Genomic DNA, 17,036 nt, shown 5'->3' on the forward strand with positions numbered 1-17,036 from the left:
AGAAGCTGGGACACCACCCTTCCCAGGGAGAGGAAGGCCGAGACCGCCGTCCCAAGATCACCACCTTCAGGAAGACCCTGAAAGTGCATGCTTTGGAGGTTCTAGGGGTACCGGAGGGGACGTCCAGGCCGCAGACAGAGAGAGCACCAGGACGCTGTCCTGCCAGGAGCAGGCTGCAGCCCCAGCTTTCACAAGGATACTTTTTACCAGATCCTGCTCCCAACATGCTAAGTAAACAAATCAAGAGTTTGTTGCACTCACAATAAAAAAAGAATAGGTTTGTCTGTTTTAAGTGCTGGCCTCCTCTGGGGACAGGTGCACCCACACAGCTCTCCCAGGAGACAGTGGCTCTGCCCCAGCTTGGCCCCTCCATGGCCCCCAGCACCCCCCTTCCCAGTCACTCTTCCACATCTTACTCATCTTACTCCTCCTCTCTCTCCTGGCAAGAGAATAACCAAAATGTGCAAGCCACCAACACATTCTCTTTTAAGAATCTGCTTTTTTTGTTTTTTGTCAGTCGTGGGGCCTGGGCACTGTCCCTCAGCTCTTCAGCTCAAGGCAAGCGCTCTACCACTTAAGCCACAGCGCCACTTCCAGTTTTCTAGTGCTTTATTGGAGATAAGAGTCTCACAGACTTTCCTGCTCAGGCTAGCTTTGAACCGCAATCCTCAGATCTCAGCCTCCTGAGTAGCTAGGATGACAGGCATGAGCCACTGGCGCCCGGCTGAGAATCTGCATTTTAACAAGGTCAAATCCAATAGTGATGATCCACTGAAACAGGCTGGAGGGAGGGGTCCATCCTGGGCTTAAATCTCCCTCCCCTCTCCCTCCTGACACACTTGCTACCCACGTCTCTCTTGGAAGTGGTCCACCTGGACCAAGCCTCGACTGGGCCCTAGCTCTGCCATCCCCCGTGCTGGCCAGCTGCTGGAAAAGCCCACCCAATATGGGACTCCCATTAGCCAAGGCCTTGAAGGTGTTATTGCACCCTTCAAGAGCAGAGACGTCCAGCGGTAATTTGCTGTGGAGGTTTCTGTCAAAACAGAAAGAATGAAATTACCTTCTTAGTGTGGCAATATGAGTTCAGAATCAAACAAACGGAAAATCACCACCGGCCTCTAAATGAATGCTTTCATCCCACAACTGCCTTCCTGTCAGGTCCTAAATAAATAACGAGGGCATTAATAGAAAACACAGCTATTTACCTTAAAGAACAGAATTTCAAATCCCACAAAACAGTTGCTCTGTTTCAAGCTTTGATGAGAAAAGAATAAGTTTTACACCAAATCATATTTTCAATATGTTAATTAAACCAATAAAGAGTAACTATATTTGAGCTTCCTGATCTAATAATAAAAAAGATACGTTTGGCTGACTATTTAAAGTGCTTGATGGAATATTTTATATGCTTTATTTGCATAATGAATAAATGCATGGCTCACATTTCCAGTTTCGTGAACTACTCTGAATGCTGTGGGTAGAGAAAGGGGCAAACATCTCTCTCCTGTAATTAACTTCTGTTGTTTAGAAAACCAGGGCCATAAAAGTCCATTTAATCAAACTTCCCTCCACGTGCTTTTTTTTTAATTACACTTAGAAATCCATACACTGATAGTTTCATTTAACTATAGATCACAAGATCATTTGACACACCTCTGGAGAAAAATCACAAATGGCAAAGACAATTAGCAAAACTGAATTCTGAAGCTCACAAGTACATATCAGACACCATTAGGTTGGATGGGCAGCTTTACTTCTGACAAATGTGCCATTTCCAAACTTGGGCTGAGGCTGGCATGTGCCACCCTTGGCCCATAAATTGGTGGGGACATGAAGAGAATCAATCACGTACAAATGGCCACACGCCGTGTCTTCCGTGGCTCAGGTAGCTGAGCACCGCACACAGAAGGCTCACTTTCCACCTCGGGCTAGGGGAAACAGGAATCCGACTGCTCCGCGCTGCCCCCAGCGAATCTGCCATAAAATGCGGGGCTCCCAAGAAGGGCGCGTTTCCTCTCTCCCTGAATCTGGAGCCCTGGGCTGGCCAGCCCCGCCTCGGGTCTCTCTCCCTTGCCTCTCAGCCACAGCATCCCCACGCGGCCCCCTGGGCCCCGCAGGATGAGGGGCTCTGCGAGCCAACTGGCCAGGCCTCACCCTGCTCTCTGACAGCCTCATCTGCCAGTCACATGGTGCCACCTTCCTGGAGAAAGTTGTGGACTCCCCCTCGAGCCCATGGCTCCTGGGGACACTCAGCCCACCTGGCAGGGGGCTGGGTGGCCATGTGGGAGCCCACCCTGCTCCTTCCTATTTATTACAGCCTCTCCAGCCTACACCACGCTCCCCCCTCAACCTCACGCCTGCGTATCACTGTCAGACCCTCTTCTCCTGCATTCAGACCCCAGAGAACGCGGGCACACTTGTCCCTCAGAAATCCAGGTGCTGTCACCCTATCCCCAGCCCCTGGGAGCATGGCTGTGTAAGCGATGGGGAAGGTCAAGCAGGTCATGGCAGCGACCACAGAGACACCCACACAGAGAGGGACGGTGGGGACGCGGGGACACCATCCGCCAGGCTCTTGGAAAGCCCCTCACAGAAACTGGCACGGCCACACCTCGGCCTTGGACTTGAAGCCTCCAAGGGGAGGCTGGGAAATGAGGCGATGGCGTGCAGCTGTTTGTAGGAGTTAGCTGTTGTGGCTGCGGCCGACTAACCTCACGCCGAGCCAGCCTCCACCTGTAATTTGCCACCTCAGAAAGCTGATGGGCCCTTCGCCAGAGTCCCAGGTCCCTCAGGAGGGGCGGAAAGCGAGCGGTCTCTTCATCATGTCTGATCCCCAACTCCTCCGAACTCCCCTGCACCCTCTGTCTCCCCCCACACCACAGTCCTGTGGCCCCCCAGCATCCACGCTGCCTCCCACGAGGGTGAGCCCATGGACGAGGCCTTCCAGGCTCCCCTCCAGCCCCCACCCCACCCCCACCCCCACCTCCACTCACCCCATCACACCCGTCCGCTCGTCTCCTTCAGACCTTCCCAAAGCCACCACACAGGAGGTCCAGACCTGGGCTCCGGGGCACTTACTACCCCAGGAGCGTGTACGGCACCTGTACACCCACCAAAAGCCTGCTGCCAACCCAGGTGCCAGATAAACACCCAGACCAGGGACGCTACCCGGAGCTGAGGAGGATCCAGCTACAGATTCCTGCCACAGTGTGGATGAACCCAAGGAAAAGACGGCCTGGTTCTGCTCTCAGAACAGCTGGAGAGCTCCCCGTCGGTTTGGACGGCAGGCTCTGGGCCGATCCTCAACCCCACGTGCTTCTGCCAAGGCCAGCAGCCACGCGGTCACGGGGAACACGCCATCATCACAGGCTCTGCCTGGGGTCGGCCCCAGCACTGCGGGCTTGCGGGACACAGACAGCAGGCCACCTTGTGGGCCCTGAGCCGTGTCTCCTGGTCACACACAGAGAGCAGAGTTCCTGCCCGTGAAGATCATCCCGCCTGTGGAAGCTTCCGGGCTATGGTGATGGGTGACTTTCCCCATCAGGCTCAGATAAAGGAAACACTTCCTGAATCAAGCCCCCAGCTTAACTGGCCCTGGCCCCCATCTGAGAGACAGACTCTGGAGTCGTAACTCTCCTCCTAGAAGGCAAGGGTACCAACCCGCCCTGGCTCCCCACCTCCACCACCTCCACCCCCCCCACACACGCAGCGGAAGCCCTCCCCCTCTCCCTTCTCCATCCTCCTTCCTCCCTCCCCTTCCCCCACCCCATCCGCTGCTGGCTCAGCACCAAAAGCACAGTGGAAGCTCATGGTTAGATTAATGAAGGCCGGGGTCAGGGAGGCAGGTGGTCCTCAGGTCTGGGCCCCTCCCACGCCCTTGGCCTCCATTCTCTATTCCCTACTCTAGCCTCTGTCTATGAAGGGGAGCCCTGGGAAGGTCCCCAAGACTGACCTGGGGCTGCAACCCCAGGGACCAGCCCCACGTCAGGAACCAGGCTCCACGGACCTGGACACCGACCCGCTGTGCAGCCTCGAATAGGAAACCGCCTTCTCTGAGCCTCAGAAGCCCCATCTGGACAGAGCGGAAAGGACACAGGATGGAGTCACAGGCTGTGTGAGGGTTGGCCGACTGCCCTGTGTCCACCCAGGGCTCGAGACTGGGTCCATCCAAACACTCAGCCCTGAAAACCAAGTAAACCAATGCATGATACACTAGTGGACCTCAAGGAAGGGGAAAGTCTGTGTGACTTTTATGAGGTGCCTGGAGACATGCATTTGTTGGGACAGGAAGGAGGACAGAGGGGCTGGGGGCTGGGAGAAGGCAACGAGAGTCACTGGTGAAGACAAAGTTTAGTTTGGAAACGCACTGGACGGTAGTGATGACTACACTGCCGCGTTGGTGTGTGTGCTGCACACTGAGAAATGAGTGTGGCTGCACACTCTGTTCTGTGTATTTACCACAATGGTAAACGAAGCCGGGCATCAGAGGCCCACAGCTGTAATCCTAGCTACTCAGGAGGCAGAAATCTGAGGATCGCAGTTTGAAACTAACCCAAGCAGAAATGTTTCTGAGACTCCTGTGTCCAGTTAACCAGCAAAAAAGCCAGAAGTAAAGATGCAGCTCAAGTGTTAGGACACCAACCTTGAGCATGAAAGCTTAGAGGCAGCACCCAGGCCTTGAGTTCAAGCCCCAGGATCAGCACAAAAGACAAGACAGTACGGCAGACGTGAGAGTAGGGGAGAGAACAGACATGTGGGGAAAAGTAGACAGAGAGAGGAAGCAGTCTGACTGCAACACCGGGTACTAAGCCAGATCTCAGCAAGCCGGGGTTGGGAGCCTGGGGCAGGACCCCAGGAGAAACCAACCACAAGAAATGCTTCCAGAAACATCTTCTTTTCAGAGACTCACCCCCACGTGAACACACATTCCTGGATGGCCCTAGAGACACGTTCAGAGACCCCACTATTATTTCCTATCTTGGACCAAAATGAGATTCACTGTCTGCTTGTTTGACACCTCTTAGAACTTTGCTTTTTATGAGCTCTTCCCACACCATTAACTTTTTTCCAGTGTCAAACATACCATGCTATGGATCAAACGTGTTTCATTTGAACTAATTCATTCCAGGGAATGTTCAGGCTGTTTGCAAGATTCTGGAATTGTGCACAGGGACGAGCCATGCATCCCAGAGCACAGAGCTGACACGGTGTGGGCTCCTAAGTGCTGCTAAGATGCCCCCTTGGTCCGTTGACCATTCCTAAGGAAGTGAACCTTCACTCGGTTAAACCAGCTCAATGGATGCACAGCAAAGGTTCAAGGGGAAGGAGGTGCAGGTAAGATGTGACGCTGCAGTTCAGGGGGTGGTGGACCCCAACTGGACTCAGTTAATATCTGGGGTATGCGTAAAACACGGAGGTGCTGGAGAGTTGAGCAAGCTGAGTGACCCCGGCCCACAAGGGATGGCCAGGGCCCCACATCCCAGGCTGTGCGATTGGTTTTAATGACATCGGTTTGGGGCTGGAAACTGGTAAGGTTCTGTTTTAACTGATGGTCTAATAGCTGACCCCTGGAATGAATTCTTAATGAGCGCCGTATCTCCAGGCTAGACTCTGTGGGGTTGTGAGCATTTCCTGGGCTGCGGGACCCAGGCCCTGAAGCCCAGAAGGACAGAGTAGCCCAGGACACAGGAGCCCAGGACGCAGGAGCCCAGGACGCAGGAGCCCAGGACTCAGGAGCCCAGGATGCAGGAGCCCAGGACGCAGGAACTCAGGATGCAGAAGCCAGCCCAGGACGCAGGAGCTCAGGAAGCAGGAACCCAGGACGCAGGAGCTCAGGACTCAGGAGCCCAGGATGCAGGAGCCCAGGACGCAGGAACTCAGGATGCAGAAGCCAGCCCAGGATGCAGGAGCTCAGGACGCAGGAGCTCAGGACTCAGGAGCCCAGGATGCAGGAGCCCAGGACACAGGAACTCAGGACTCAGGAGCCCGGGACGCAGGAGCCCAGGACTCAGGAACTCAGTACGCAGGAACTCGGGATGCAGTAACTCAGGAGGCAGGAACTCAGGATGCAGGAACCCAGGACTCAGGAGCCCAGGATGCAGGAACTCAGGATGCAGGAGCTCAGGACTCAGGAGCCCAGGACGCAGGAACTCAGGACACAGGAACTCAGGATGCAGGAACTCAGGATGCAGGAACCCAGAACTCAGGAGCCCGGGACACAGGAGCCCAGGACGCAGGAACTCAGGACTCAGGAGCCCAGGACGCAGGAGCCCAGGACTAAGGAACTCAGTACGCAGGAACTCGGGATGCAGGAACTCAGGATGCAGGAACCCAGGACTCAGGAGCCCAGGACACAGGAGCCCAGGACACAGGAGCTCAGGACACAGGAGCTCAGGATGCAGGAGCCCAGGACACAGGAGCCCAGGACACAGGAGCCCAGGACTCAGGAGCCCAGGACGCAGGAGCCCAGGACGCAGGAGCTCAGGACACAGGAGCCCAGGACTCAGGAGCTCAGGACGCAGGACCTCAGGACGCAGAGCCCAGGACGCAGGAGCCCAGGACACAGGAGCCCTGGATGCAGGAGCTCAAGACGCAGGAGCCCAGGACGCAGGAGCCCAAGATGCAGGAACTCAGGACGCAGGAGCCCAGGACACAGGAGCCCAGGATGCAGGAGCTCAGGACGCAGGAGCTCAGGACTCAGGAGCCCAGGATGCAGGAACTCAGGATGCAGGAACCCAGGACTCAGGAGCCCAGGACGCAGGAGCTCAGGACTCAGGAGCCCGGGACACAGGAACTCAGGATGCAGGAACTCAGGACGCAGGATCCCAGGACGCAGGAACTCAGGACACAGGAGCCCAGGATGCAGGAACTCAGGATGCAGGAGCCCAGGATGCAGGAGCTCAGGACACAGGAGCCCAGGACGCAGGAGCCCAGGACGCAAGAACTCAGGATGCAGGAGCCCAGGAAGCAGGAACTCAGGATGCAGGAACCCAGGAAGCAGAAGCTCAGGACCCAGGAACTCAGGACTCAGGAGCCCAGGACACAGGAGTCTGGGACACAGGAGCTCAGGATGCAAGAGCTCGGGATACAGGAACTCAGGATGCAGGAGCCCAGGATGCAGGAGCTCAGGATGCAGGAACTCAGGACTCAGGAGCCCAGGATGCAGGAGCTCAGGATGCAGGAGCCCAGGACGCAGGCGCTCAGGAGGGCCGTGTCTCTGGCCAGGCAGGGCAAAGTCTGGAGGCTCAGGTGCCTCACTGGAAGGTTGATCTGGGGTCCTCGTGAGGTCCCCAAGGTTTGCTTGCCTGTCTGTGTGCCTGGGGGCGTGACCTTGCGTCCTCTCCAGTGTTCAGGCAGACTCCCCACAAGTCCCCAGGGACTCCACCCTGAGATCCCACCACAGGCCCTGAGACACAAGGGTGACCACTGGATGGGGCTTTCCTCCATTCTTTCAGTGCAGTGTCCAAGATTAAGACACTTCCCTGGGCACAGCAAAAAGTGGGGAGAGAGCAAGGAATGATTGGCTAAGGACGTGAGAGTCCAGGAAGTAGGTAGTTCAGAGAAGAGCAGGTGTCCCCGACGTGTCCAGGCTTTGGGGTTTTAGTACCCAACAAGGTGGCATTTTCAGGTGGCCTAGGTGGCCCTCCCTGAGTGGCCTCCCAACTGTGCCGGGATGGCCAGCACAGGACGAGACACGCCTGAGCACTTGGCGGGGAGGGAGGAGCCACCTGTGCTTCCGGTCCTTCTGCCCTGTCTGGGTTAGCTCCCCGGCTCCCCACCACCGTCCCCCGTGGAAGACATTGTGTGGTCCCACTGTGGAAACTGTGCTAGGAAAGGAGAATGTGGAGTAAGGCCACGGCCTCCCACACAGGGCTGGAATCTCACAGCCAGAGGGGCCCTACACTAACCAGGACCTCCTGCAGGTCCTGGAAAATTCCTGCCGGTGCTGGCAGCCTGCTATGGGGCCGAGGTGGAGAAGCCCCGGGGGACTGGTTCGTGACTGCTTCACTCCCTGTGGTCTGTCCATTGGAGCCAGTGTGGAATTCTCATGGGAACATGGATCTGCAGACCTGGGAAGGCCCCGCCTCTCACAGTGCTCAGGGCAGCCGTGCAGACTCCCATGTACAAGACCCACAGCCCCAGGGTCTGCCATTTGTCTGCCAAGGTGCTGGACGCACTGTCTCCCACAGCCTGGGAGGCAGGAGGAAGGTTTAGCAGGAGGTAGCTGGAGCCTTTGGGACTTATACCATTCTCTTCCCGGGGAACCCTTCCTTGATATCCTCAGGGGGGTGCTACACCAAAGATTCCTGTGACAATGCCAGGTAATGGAGCCCCCTGTCCTCTGTCCCTCGCCTTTCCTCGTTCCATTGGTCCAAATCTCACTAGCCCCGCCCACTGTTCCCAGGGTCCTGGCCCCCCCACGCTCCCCAAGGACCCAAGCCAGGGTACAGTGATCCTACGGCTTCCTCCAACCTTGGGGCCACATTCAGACAGAGAGCTTGGGCTATACCAGATGCCCCAGCAGGACGGCTCATCTCAAGCCATTAGTGCATATTTATTGTGAGATCTTAAGCATAGGTCCTTAATTTTGCCAATTAAGTTCCCAACTGCTACGGTAATAGGCGATAGAAAAATCTTTAGTAATAAAAATCAGTAGATTTATGGCAATCGGGGAAACCCCAGGGTGAAAGGGCAAAAGTACTGTCCCTGCTTCCCCAGTGTGCGGCCCCGCCGGCATGCAGGGTATCGGGACCCATGGAAACATCTTTGTGCATTTCTCACAGTAACAAGAAATCCCGCTTCTGCATGCTGACCGATTACTTTTACACCAACACAGTGATAACGTACTGTCTCTAATGGTTTGTGTGAAGGAAAGGCCCAGGAAGGTCTGAAGGGGCCTGGGGGCGGGCCAAGGACAGGGTCGCATGGGGAAGCCCAGATGCCCTGCAGAAGCAGGGAAGACATCCCCGGGAAGCCACAGCACTGGAGGGCCAGCTCTACTGCTGGGATGAACCCACAAGAGCACCCCTAAAAGCTGGGGGCACCTGTGGTCCAGACGGATGAGCCCCACCCTCCACCAGACCCGCTGTGGCTCCCCAAGGCGGTCACCAAGCAGACCCACCACCGCTTGGACCCACAGCCTCCAGGCGGTGGACTTCGCACCCTCCCTCCAGCGCCTCTGCCTGTGCCCCCGCCACAAAATCAAGTCCTCTCTCTGGTCACAGCGTTCACACGCTCAGCCTGATGACCTTCCAGCCTAGCTCCTGTCCTCCACTCTCAACCCCCACGGCTCCCGGCGGGAGCCTGCGGCTCACAGACATCCTCGCTGATGGGGTGGGCTGACCAGTGGCCCTGAAACCCCCAGAGCTGGCAATGTGACCTCACTGGACAAAAGGGTCTTTGCAGAGGTCACTCCATGAAGGCTCCCAAGGCGGAGTCAGCCTTCCTGAGTCTTCTAGTCCTTTGGAAAGACAGAACGAGGCAGCGCAGAAGGCCCGTGTTCACGGAGGCAGGGTCTGGCATTCCCTCAGCACCAGGGGTCACCAGAGGAGAGGAGGACAGGCCCACACTACCCACGACGGGGGCACAGCCCAGCCCTCACCTGGCTCCCAGAACGTGAGCCGAAGAGTCTGCAGTTTCCCACCACCCCGGTCCTGGTGAGCTGTTATGGCGGCCGGGAACTGACCCAGCGGGCGCGGGCAGCAAACGCCTGCGTGTGCCCTCTCCTGCCCCTCCCGCCCCACAAGCACAGGAAGAAACCCCAGAAATAACCAGAAACAACCGCGGTGCCAAAGGAGAATACAGGGTCTCCTGGACAGGGGGGCAAGGGAGCCCTGGTAAAGAAAAGGAATCCAAAATCTCAAGGTCTTCAGAGAGACAAAAAAAAAAGTGAGAGCTTCTTTGTGAAATCCCTAGGTGACATATCCAGAATTCCAGGTTCCCAGCCAGGCTTCCGTGCCCTTTGGGTGGCATCAGAGAGCAGCAGCGTGGGGCCTGAATCAGGAGCGGGGCGGGAAGGAGGGGCGGCCTCACGGTGCCCCACCCCCGTGTCCGGGTGCTGCCTCTGGGCTGCCTCCTGGTGGCAGTGCCACAGCTGTCCCCAGGGCCCAGACTGTGGCCTGGGGCGGGGGTCCTCTGCTAAGCCTGTGAACAGCCCCACCCTCTCTGCCAAGTACACCAGGGAGAACCAAAGGTTTCCTGCTGGGTCGCTTTGGGGTTCTTTTCCCAGCAACACCTTTCTATTTTTAAAAAATGTGAATAATTTCAACAAAAGCAGTGATGAAATATGCATGAGCATTTCCCCACAGTTAGAAGAGTTGTTTCCAAGGGCTGCAGTGCTGGGAGCCATTTGATTAGGGTATAATACAACAGAAACAACACTGCCAAAAGTGTAAATCCAATAACCACACAGCCCAGGGAACAGTACTCTGTGAATCAACAGGATGGGAGACAGCTGGCCCCAGGCCCCTTTCCTGGCTGGAGCCGTGAAAGTATCTTCACGCATGGAGTCGGACACACTACGTCCCAGACACCAAACCCTGGCTGACGGCAGCTGCCCTGTCCAGGGACACATGTGTCCCTGTGGCTGGAACAGCTCTGGGTTCCTCCCATGTCACCGTCACCTCCTCCCCGCGCCCTGACCACCAGGTCCCTTGTGGACATCCTTCCTGAGACTTCTAGAAAGTCCCCTGCACCCCAGTCCGGGCTGAGCCTGCGATGAGCAGCCTTGCACCCCTCTCTCGCACCACTCACCTCGGAGTTGCTTCTCTTCCCTGGAGTGTGCCTGGCCCGGCAGTGACTTCCCGGGACTCGGTTTCTTCACAGGAGTTGCAGTGCTTGTGACTGCGCACACGTCCCCTTGCCTGGCTCTGCGGTGGCCTCCGCCTGGCCCTGGGGGGTGAACGACAGCACGGGGGCTCCACGTGCTCTCACGGATCCTCCGGCCCTGTGCCCTCGCACCCACCTCCTGGCCTGGAGTTCACCTCTGGCTTGCAGCCCAGTTTCCTCTCCTCGTTTGTCATTGGCCCGTGAGGGACCAGGGCAGGATCTCTCAGCAGACGGAGCCCCTGCCGGCCCGGACACCCCCGCTCACGCCAAGCAACACCGAATTCTCCCAGTGCGATTATCACCAGCTCCTTTCCCACTGATGAGCCCATTAAGACGCTTAAGATCATCACCAAAGTACTTCACATACAAAGAGCTGGACGCCCACCGCCCAGCCAGCTCCTCCGGGATGTCCACCCCTACTGTAATACGCAGGAAATGGGAAGCACGGATGGACAGGAAACTCTGAGAGTGCTAAACAGCTGTTGACTGTATGAGGATGTTAGTCTGACCCCAGCCCAAAGCCGAGTGTCCCACCTTCCTTCCAATCACAACCAGTGGATGGAGAGGGGTGCAGGGCAGTTACTGACCGTCCATCAGATTGGGAAGGGGTAAATAAACAAAGGCAGATCAGACTACAGGGAAGAAAACTCCCTGGGGCAGAGCATGAGCAGGTTTCCAGTCTTCTCCGGTGGAGCCTCCCCGTGCTCCTGGAGAAGGCCCTGCCCCCACCCTCCACAGCCAGGAAGGCGAGGTGCAGAGAAGCCACTGAGGGGGCTTCTAGAGCTGGGATCAGCCTCCAAAGCGAGCTCCCAGCCTCCACTCTGCTCTGTGCCACCCAGCGCCCCTGCAGGCTGAGGGCCTCCTCCACTTGAACCCACATGGTCAGCTTTCCACCTAAGCACGGAGGGCCACCGAGGGTCCAGCCTGATGTCCCGTCTGTGAGGCAGCCTCAGCCCAACGCCACACAGGCCCTGAGGCCCCCGACACTGACACCAGACGCGCCTGACGCCTCCCGTTGCAGAAGGTCTACCCTAAATTCCACGCACCCCTCAGAACCCACACGAAACCTGGTGTTTGTCACTCCTGCCCCTCCTAAGCCAGGGCCTGTAGTTCACATGGCTCTGGTGGGTTCTTCAGTCCCTGACCTTGTACTCTCCCTTCCCCTGGAAAGGTTGTCCTGAGGACTAAACATGACTCGGTACCTCAGGGTCCACAGGGCTTCCTGTCATTGTCACGGTCTCCTCTGTGGCTGAGGGAGGTGCTAGTACCCCATGGGTGTCACCATCTCTCAGGAGAGAGACAAGCCCCCCCCCCAGGCAGCCCCAGGCCACATGGATGCATAAACGAACAGATGCATGAGCGCACATACTCATGAACGCACAGGTACGCAGATGCATGGACACACAGGGGCATGGACACAGACAGACGGATCACAGACACACAGAGGGCAGGGACACACAAATGCACAGACACACGGACGCACCAATCGATGCCTGGATGCACGGACACATGGACGCATGGATGGTGGAACCAAGCACGCCCCAAACGTAAACACCAACCACTCCCCCACCCCAAACTCCCAGGTCAAGCCAGGTCCCACCCACAGGCTCCTCCTGCCAGTCAACCTCTGCACATCTGCTCTCTCTGCCCTGGTGGAAGAGGAAGTGCAGCCTGGATGCCCTGTGGGCAGAGGGCAATCTCCGCCTTTGCCCAGTGGGCTGGGACTCTCCAACAAGGACAGACAGGCAGTGCCCAGCAGCTCGACCCCTTCACAGCTGCCTCTCACATGAGACCCGGGGCCCCTGCTCAGGTGAGCACCAGCACCCTGAACTGAGTCCTCCCCACCCCCACCCCCGCCTGCCTTTTGTAAATGCTACATCTGGCCTGCTGAGTTAATTAACAGAATGAAAATAATGTTAAAAACAAAATGCTAACACCGTGCTCCACCGCATCAGCGAGAGGAAAATAAACCCTTCGAAATTCTGAACAAAGCAGGAACGAACCCATTTATCAGCACCTAATTAAATACCCCGTTTCTTCAGAAAATAAATTTCCATAATTCTTTCCTCAATTAGACCAATTAACTGCTACTTAAGTGTTTTTCTCTTAAAGGTTGTCCCAGTTTGTCACCCTCAGCTCTTGAAGCAAGATGTCCACCATCAATGGCTTTCGAAGGTCTCTGGAACTGTCAGTCTTGTCTGTCTGTCCTCCACCAGTCTGTCCTTACCCTTCCTCCCCTCTCTTCTGCCTGACAATGGCTAAGGCCATTTTTGACCTGAGGCACCCTAGCAGATGGCCTAGGGCCAGGCCTGTCCCCTCTGACCAGCAGGGTGACCAGGACACTATGGAAAGTGAGCCCCCATGGACATAGGACAAAGCACCGCAGAGCGCTGCAAGACCCAGAGAGATCTCGTGAGCTATGCCTCCCCTTAGACCCGTGGAGGCCGGTGCTCTGAGAAAGAAGAGTTGGCGCTCTGGATCCAGACTGGAAGGCCTGGCTCAGATCCCTACCAGGCACCACACACCAGTCCCCACCTCACAGTCATCATTTCCAGTCTGCAGAATGCTGCCCTCAGTCTGGCTGCAGGTCTCCAGAGCACGCCCCTGCTGGCCTGCCCCCCCCCCGCGGCCCCAGGACCTAGTCTACGCCCCAGACATGACCTCAGTGTGGCCCATGAGCACAGAGAGCAGGCCCAGCTGGCAGGCTGGTTTCCTGGTGCCCCTCACCCTCAGCCACCAGCAAGAAAGACATAGGAACCCATATGGATGAGGATCCTCAAATTGCCAACTTTGATACATCTTTCCAATATCCTAAAACCCTTAATGAAGATGTGCGCAAGATTAAGAGACACAATTAGGAAGAAGGCTCTTTGTTTCCTTCCGAGCGGACTCAGCTGCTTATTGAGCTTATTTATAATACCTTCACATCCTCAAAGTCAAGGAACACGGAGCGAACACAGCACGCTAGAGCACATCCCATGTAATTATCTTTGCAGGAAAATGAGGACAAAACCGAGATAAATCTCAAGGCCCATCAGACGATGGAAATCCACAAGAAACAGAGAACACACACACACACACACACACACACACACACACCCTGGTTGCTCTATTTCACAAGCAGCGTCCTTTTATACTGGCTCCTTGAACCCTTCCTGATCTTCAGGAACACGGCAGTGTCTCCCGACATGAACTGACCGTGTTTCACTTCACAATCAGCATCTCTGGAAGATTCAGGGCAGTTGTCATGTGAGATTCTCAGCGTGCATCCTCAGCCTTAACTGCCAAGCCCAGGGGCCCAGGTGGCAGAGGAGCCTGGTGCTCAAGCATCGTGACCCGCTGGGGTGCTGGGGAAGAGGCCCATGCTCTGCCCCCCCCCAGGCATGTGGTAAGGCCTGGGTGCTGGCCACAGAAGCAGCTGTGACTGCCCCCTAGCGGGGAGCCCAGAGCTGGTCAACAGACCATGCCTGTCACGGCCATCAGCTTAGGAGAGGGGACGCCACTGGCACCCCGTGGCCCGTGGCGGCCAGGGGTGTGGAGAGTGCACTGCCTCCTGAGCACAAAAGAGCCGTGGTCAAACCCTCACGGGACACTGGGGCAAGCCAGGAACACTGGCCGTCCAGCCCCTGCACGGGATCAGGGGTCGGCCATCGGCCAGGCCACCACTGTGTCTGAGCACGGTAAGCCCGAGCACGTGCAGCGGGGGTCTCACCGTGCCGAGGGGCTTCTGCCTGGTGCGGGGCTGAGCTGGGCCTACCATGGGCACAAGAAGACATCGGAGCACCAGCCAAGCAACATGCGGCCCACGGAGGGCATCCGGTGACCTCTGCCACGCAGAGCACGGACCCGACAGAAATCACACGGGCAAGGGCGGCTGAGCTACTGGCCTGACCCCGCCAGGCCCTGACCGCCTGGGAGAGGAACGGAAGGATGGATGGAAGGAAGGGAGGAGACCCAAAGGAAGAAAGGAAAGATGGCAGGTAGAGAGAAGAGGAAAGGCTGTGGCCAACCAATGGGAAAGAACAGCCCAAAGCTTGAAGAATTAACAGCCCAGGGCTTGAAGACACCCCCCCAGGGCTACCCTGCACTTAGGGAATTAAGGCCTTGAACCTGGGTCTCTGGCAGGGATGAAGGACACCTTCAGCCCTCGAGAACCCCAGCAGGCTGTCACTTCCAGTCTGCTCAGGCAGACAAGCCAAAGGGTCACCCACATCTGAGGTCAACCTGTTGCCCACAGAGAACCACGGGCAGCTGCTCTCCCTTCCCTGTCTCTGAGGCCCGGGATTGTACTGGCCTTAAGCTCACCACGTCCTCCGTCTGACCACTGTGGATGCGTGGCCTGCTCCCTCCTAGGGACCAGCACTGGGACTTGAACTCGGGGCCTGGGCACTGACCAGAGCTTCCCCGGTACAGCACGGCCTGAACTCCCACCACACACTCTCACCTGGGGAGCAGAAGGATGAAGGACTCCTGCGCCCTGAGCTCAGAGTGTGAAACTAGACATCGTGGGAAATGCCACCCTCGGTGCTCGGAGACAGTGGGAGCGTCACTGAAATGGACTCCAAGAAATCCAAATAAGAGGTTTCATGGTACTTTATTTCTTGCTTTTTTTCTCCTTTGTAGCTGTTTTTATTTCTATTCCTTTTGTCTGGCATGTAAGTTCATCTGTTTGAGGGAGGGGAGGGAAGCACAGAAACAGTGGGACAAAGGGTGAACAAACGCAGCGCGTTGCTCACGAGACGCCACATTGGAAATGAACGATACAAGCTGTGGGGGACGGGGAGGGAGGGTTGGGAAAAAATTAGGGAAGAAGTGACACCGTTCAAAAGGAAATGTACTCATACCTCATTTACGCACCTGTAACCCCTCTGTTCATCACCTTTACATAACAATAAAATTAAATTTAAAAAATAAGGGAGAGCTTACCTCTAGTTATGACAATACTACAGACCAGATCTTCTGGAAGGCTCCAACAGGCACATGGAAATGCAGGGCATATGCAATTCATCGTAACGTCTGTGTCTGAGCTTGCTAGAAATCACTGGAAGGCTCAGAGGCAAAAGTGTGTAAGGACATTAAAGAATGAAGGTTCTGGGTAACATTGTCCAAAAAGAGAAATGCACTCATTGCCTGACTTATGAAATGGTAACCCTTCTGTACAACACCTTCATCATAAAATAAAATTATATTTTTTAAAAGGACTGGTTCCATCCATTTCCCTGAAAATGGCACCCTAATAAGGGAAGTCCAGCCCAGCGGCTCCTGCCTGTGATACTAGCTACTCAGGAGTCTGAGAATCAAGATTCGAAGCCAGATCAGATAGGTAAGTCTATGAGACTCATACTTTCAGTTAAACACCAGAAAGAAAAAAAAATGGGATGGGGGAAAGGGGTAGTAGAACAACAAAGGAGGAGGTAACAATGCTGGGTAAGAAATCTACTCATCGCCTCACTCGTGTAACTGTGACCCCTCTCTACAGCATCTTTACAATAAAAAGCCAGTGGTGAAGGTGTGGCTCAAGTGATTGAGCAAAAAAGCTGAAGGACAGCGTCCAGGCCCTGAGTTCAAGCCCCAGGATTGGCACAAAGAGTGAGGGAAGCCAGTCTTGAACAAAAGTCATTTTCTCATTATGCGAATGTGAGACCCCAAATATAAACATGTGTGTAATACATGACTGAAACACAGTATTTGCACTTGTGACCCCGCTGACACTTCTTGGCAGTGTAACAGAAAGAAGGCTAAGAAGTAGAAGCACCTCTGGAGTGGGGTGGACAGACGCGGGGAAGGAGGGTGAGGCAGCGAAAAATGCTGTGCTCCTGCATAGAAACAGAACAAGGGGCTTCAGTGAGACCATTCTGGGGAGGGAGGAGGATGGGGAAGGAAGTCTCTGATCAAGACATATTGTAGCCACAAATAGACAGATTAGAATGAAACACCTTGCACAACTAATTGTCACTAATAAAAAGAAAAAATAATAATGCCAGGTCTTCCAGTCTCCATGGGAACAAGAGGCAGCCTCCCCTGCCGGGAGGCAGTTACCAGAACACGTCTGCTCTTTGCTTTCATGGGGAGCTGTTCCCAGCAGCACCTCAGATCTGCCACCGTCCTCCCGCACAGTCCTCCTCTGCAGTTTGGGAAGCCACGCCCAGAACGTGAGCCTAGAGCAGCCCGGCAGCCTCACGGCAGTAGTCCTGGGGTTCGTGGCAGAA

This window comes from Dipodomys ordii, unplaced genomic scaffold, assembly GCF_000151885.1.
Source record: "Dipodomys ordii isolate 6190 unplaced genomic scaffold, Dord_2.0 Scaffold58, whole genome shotgun sequence".
Lineage (NCBI taxonomy): Eukaryota > Metazoa > Chordata > Mammalia > Rodentia > Heteromyidae > Dipodomys > Dipodomys ordii.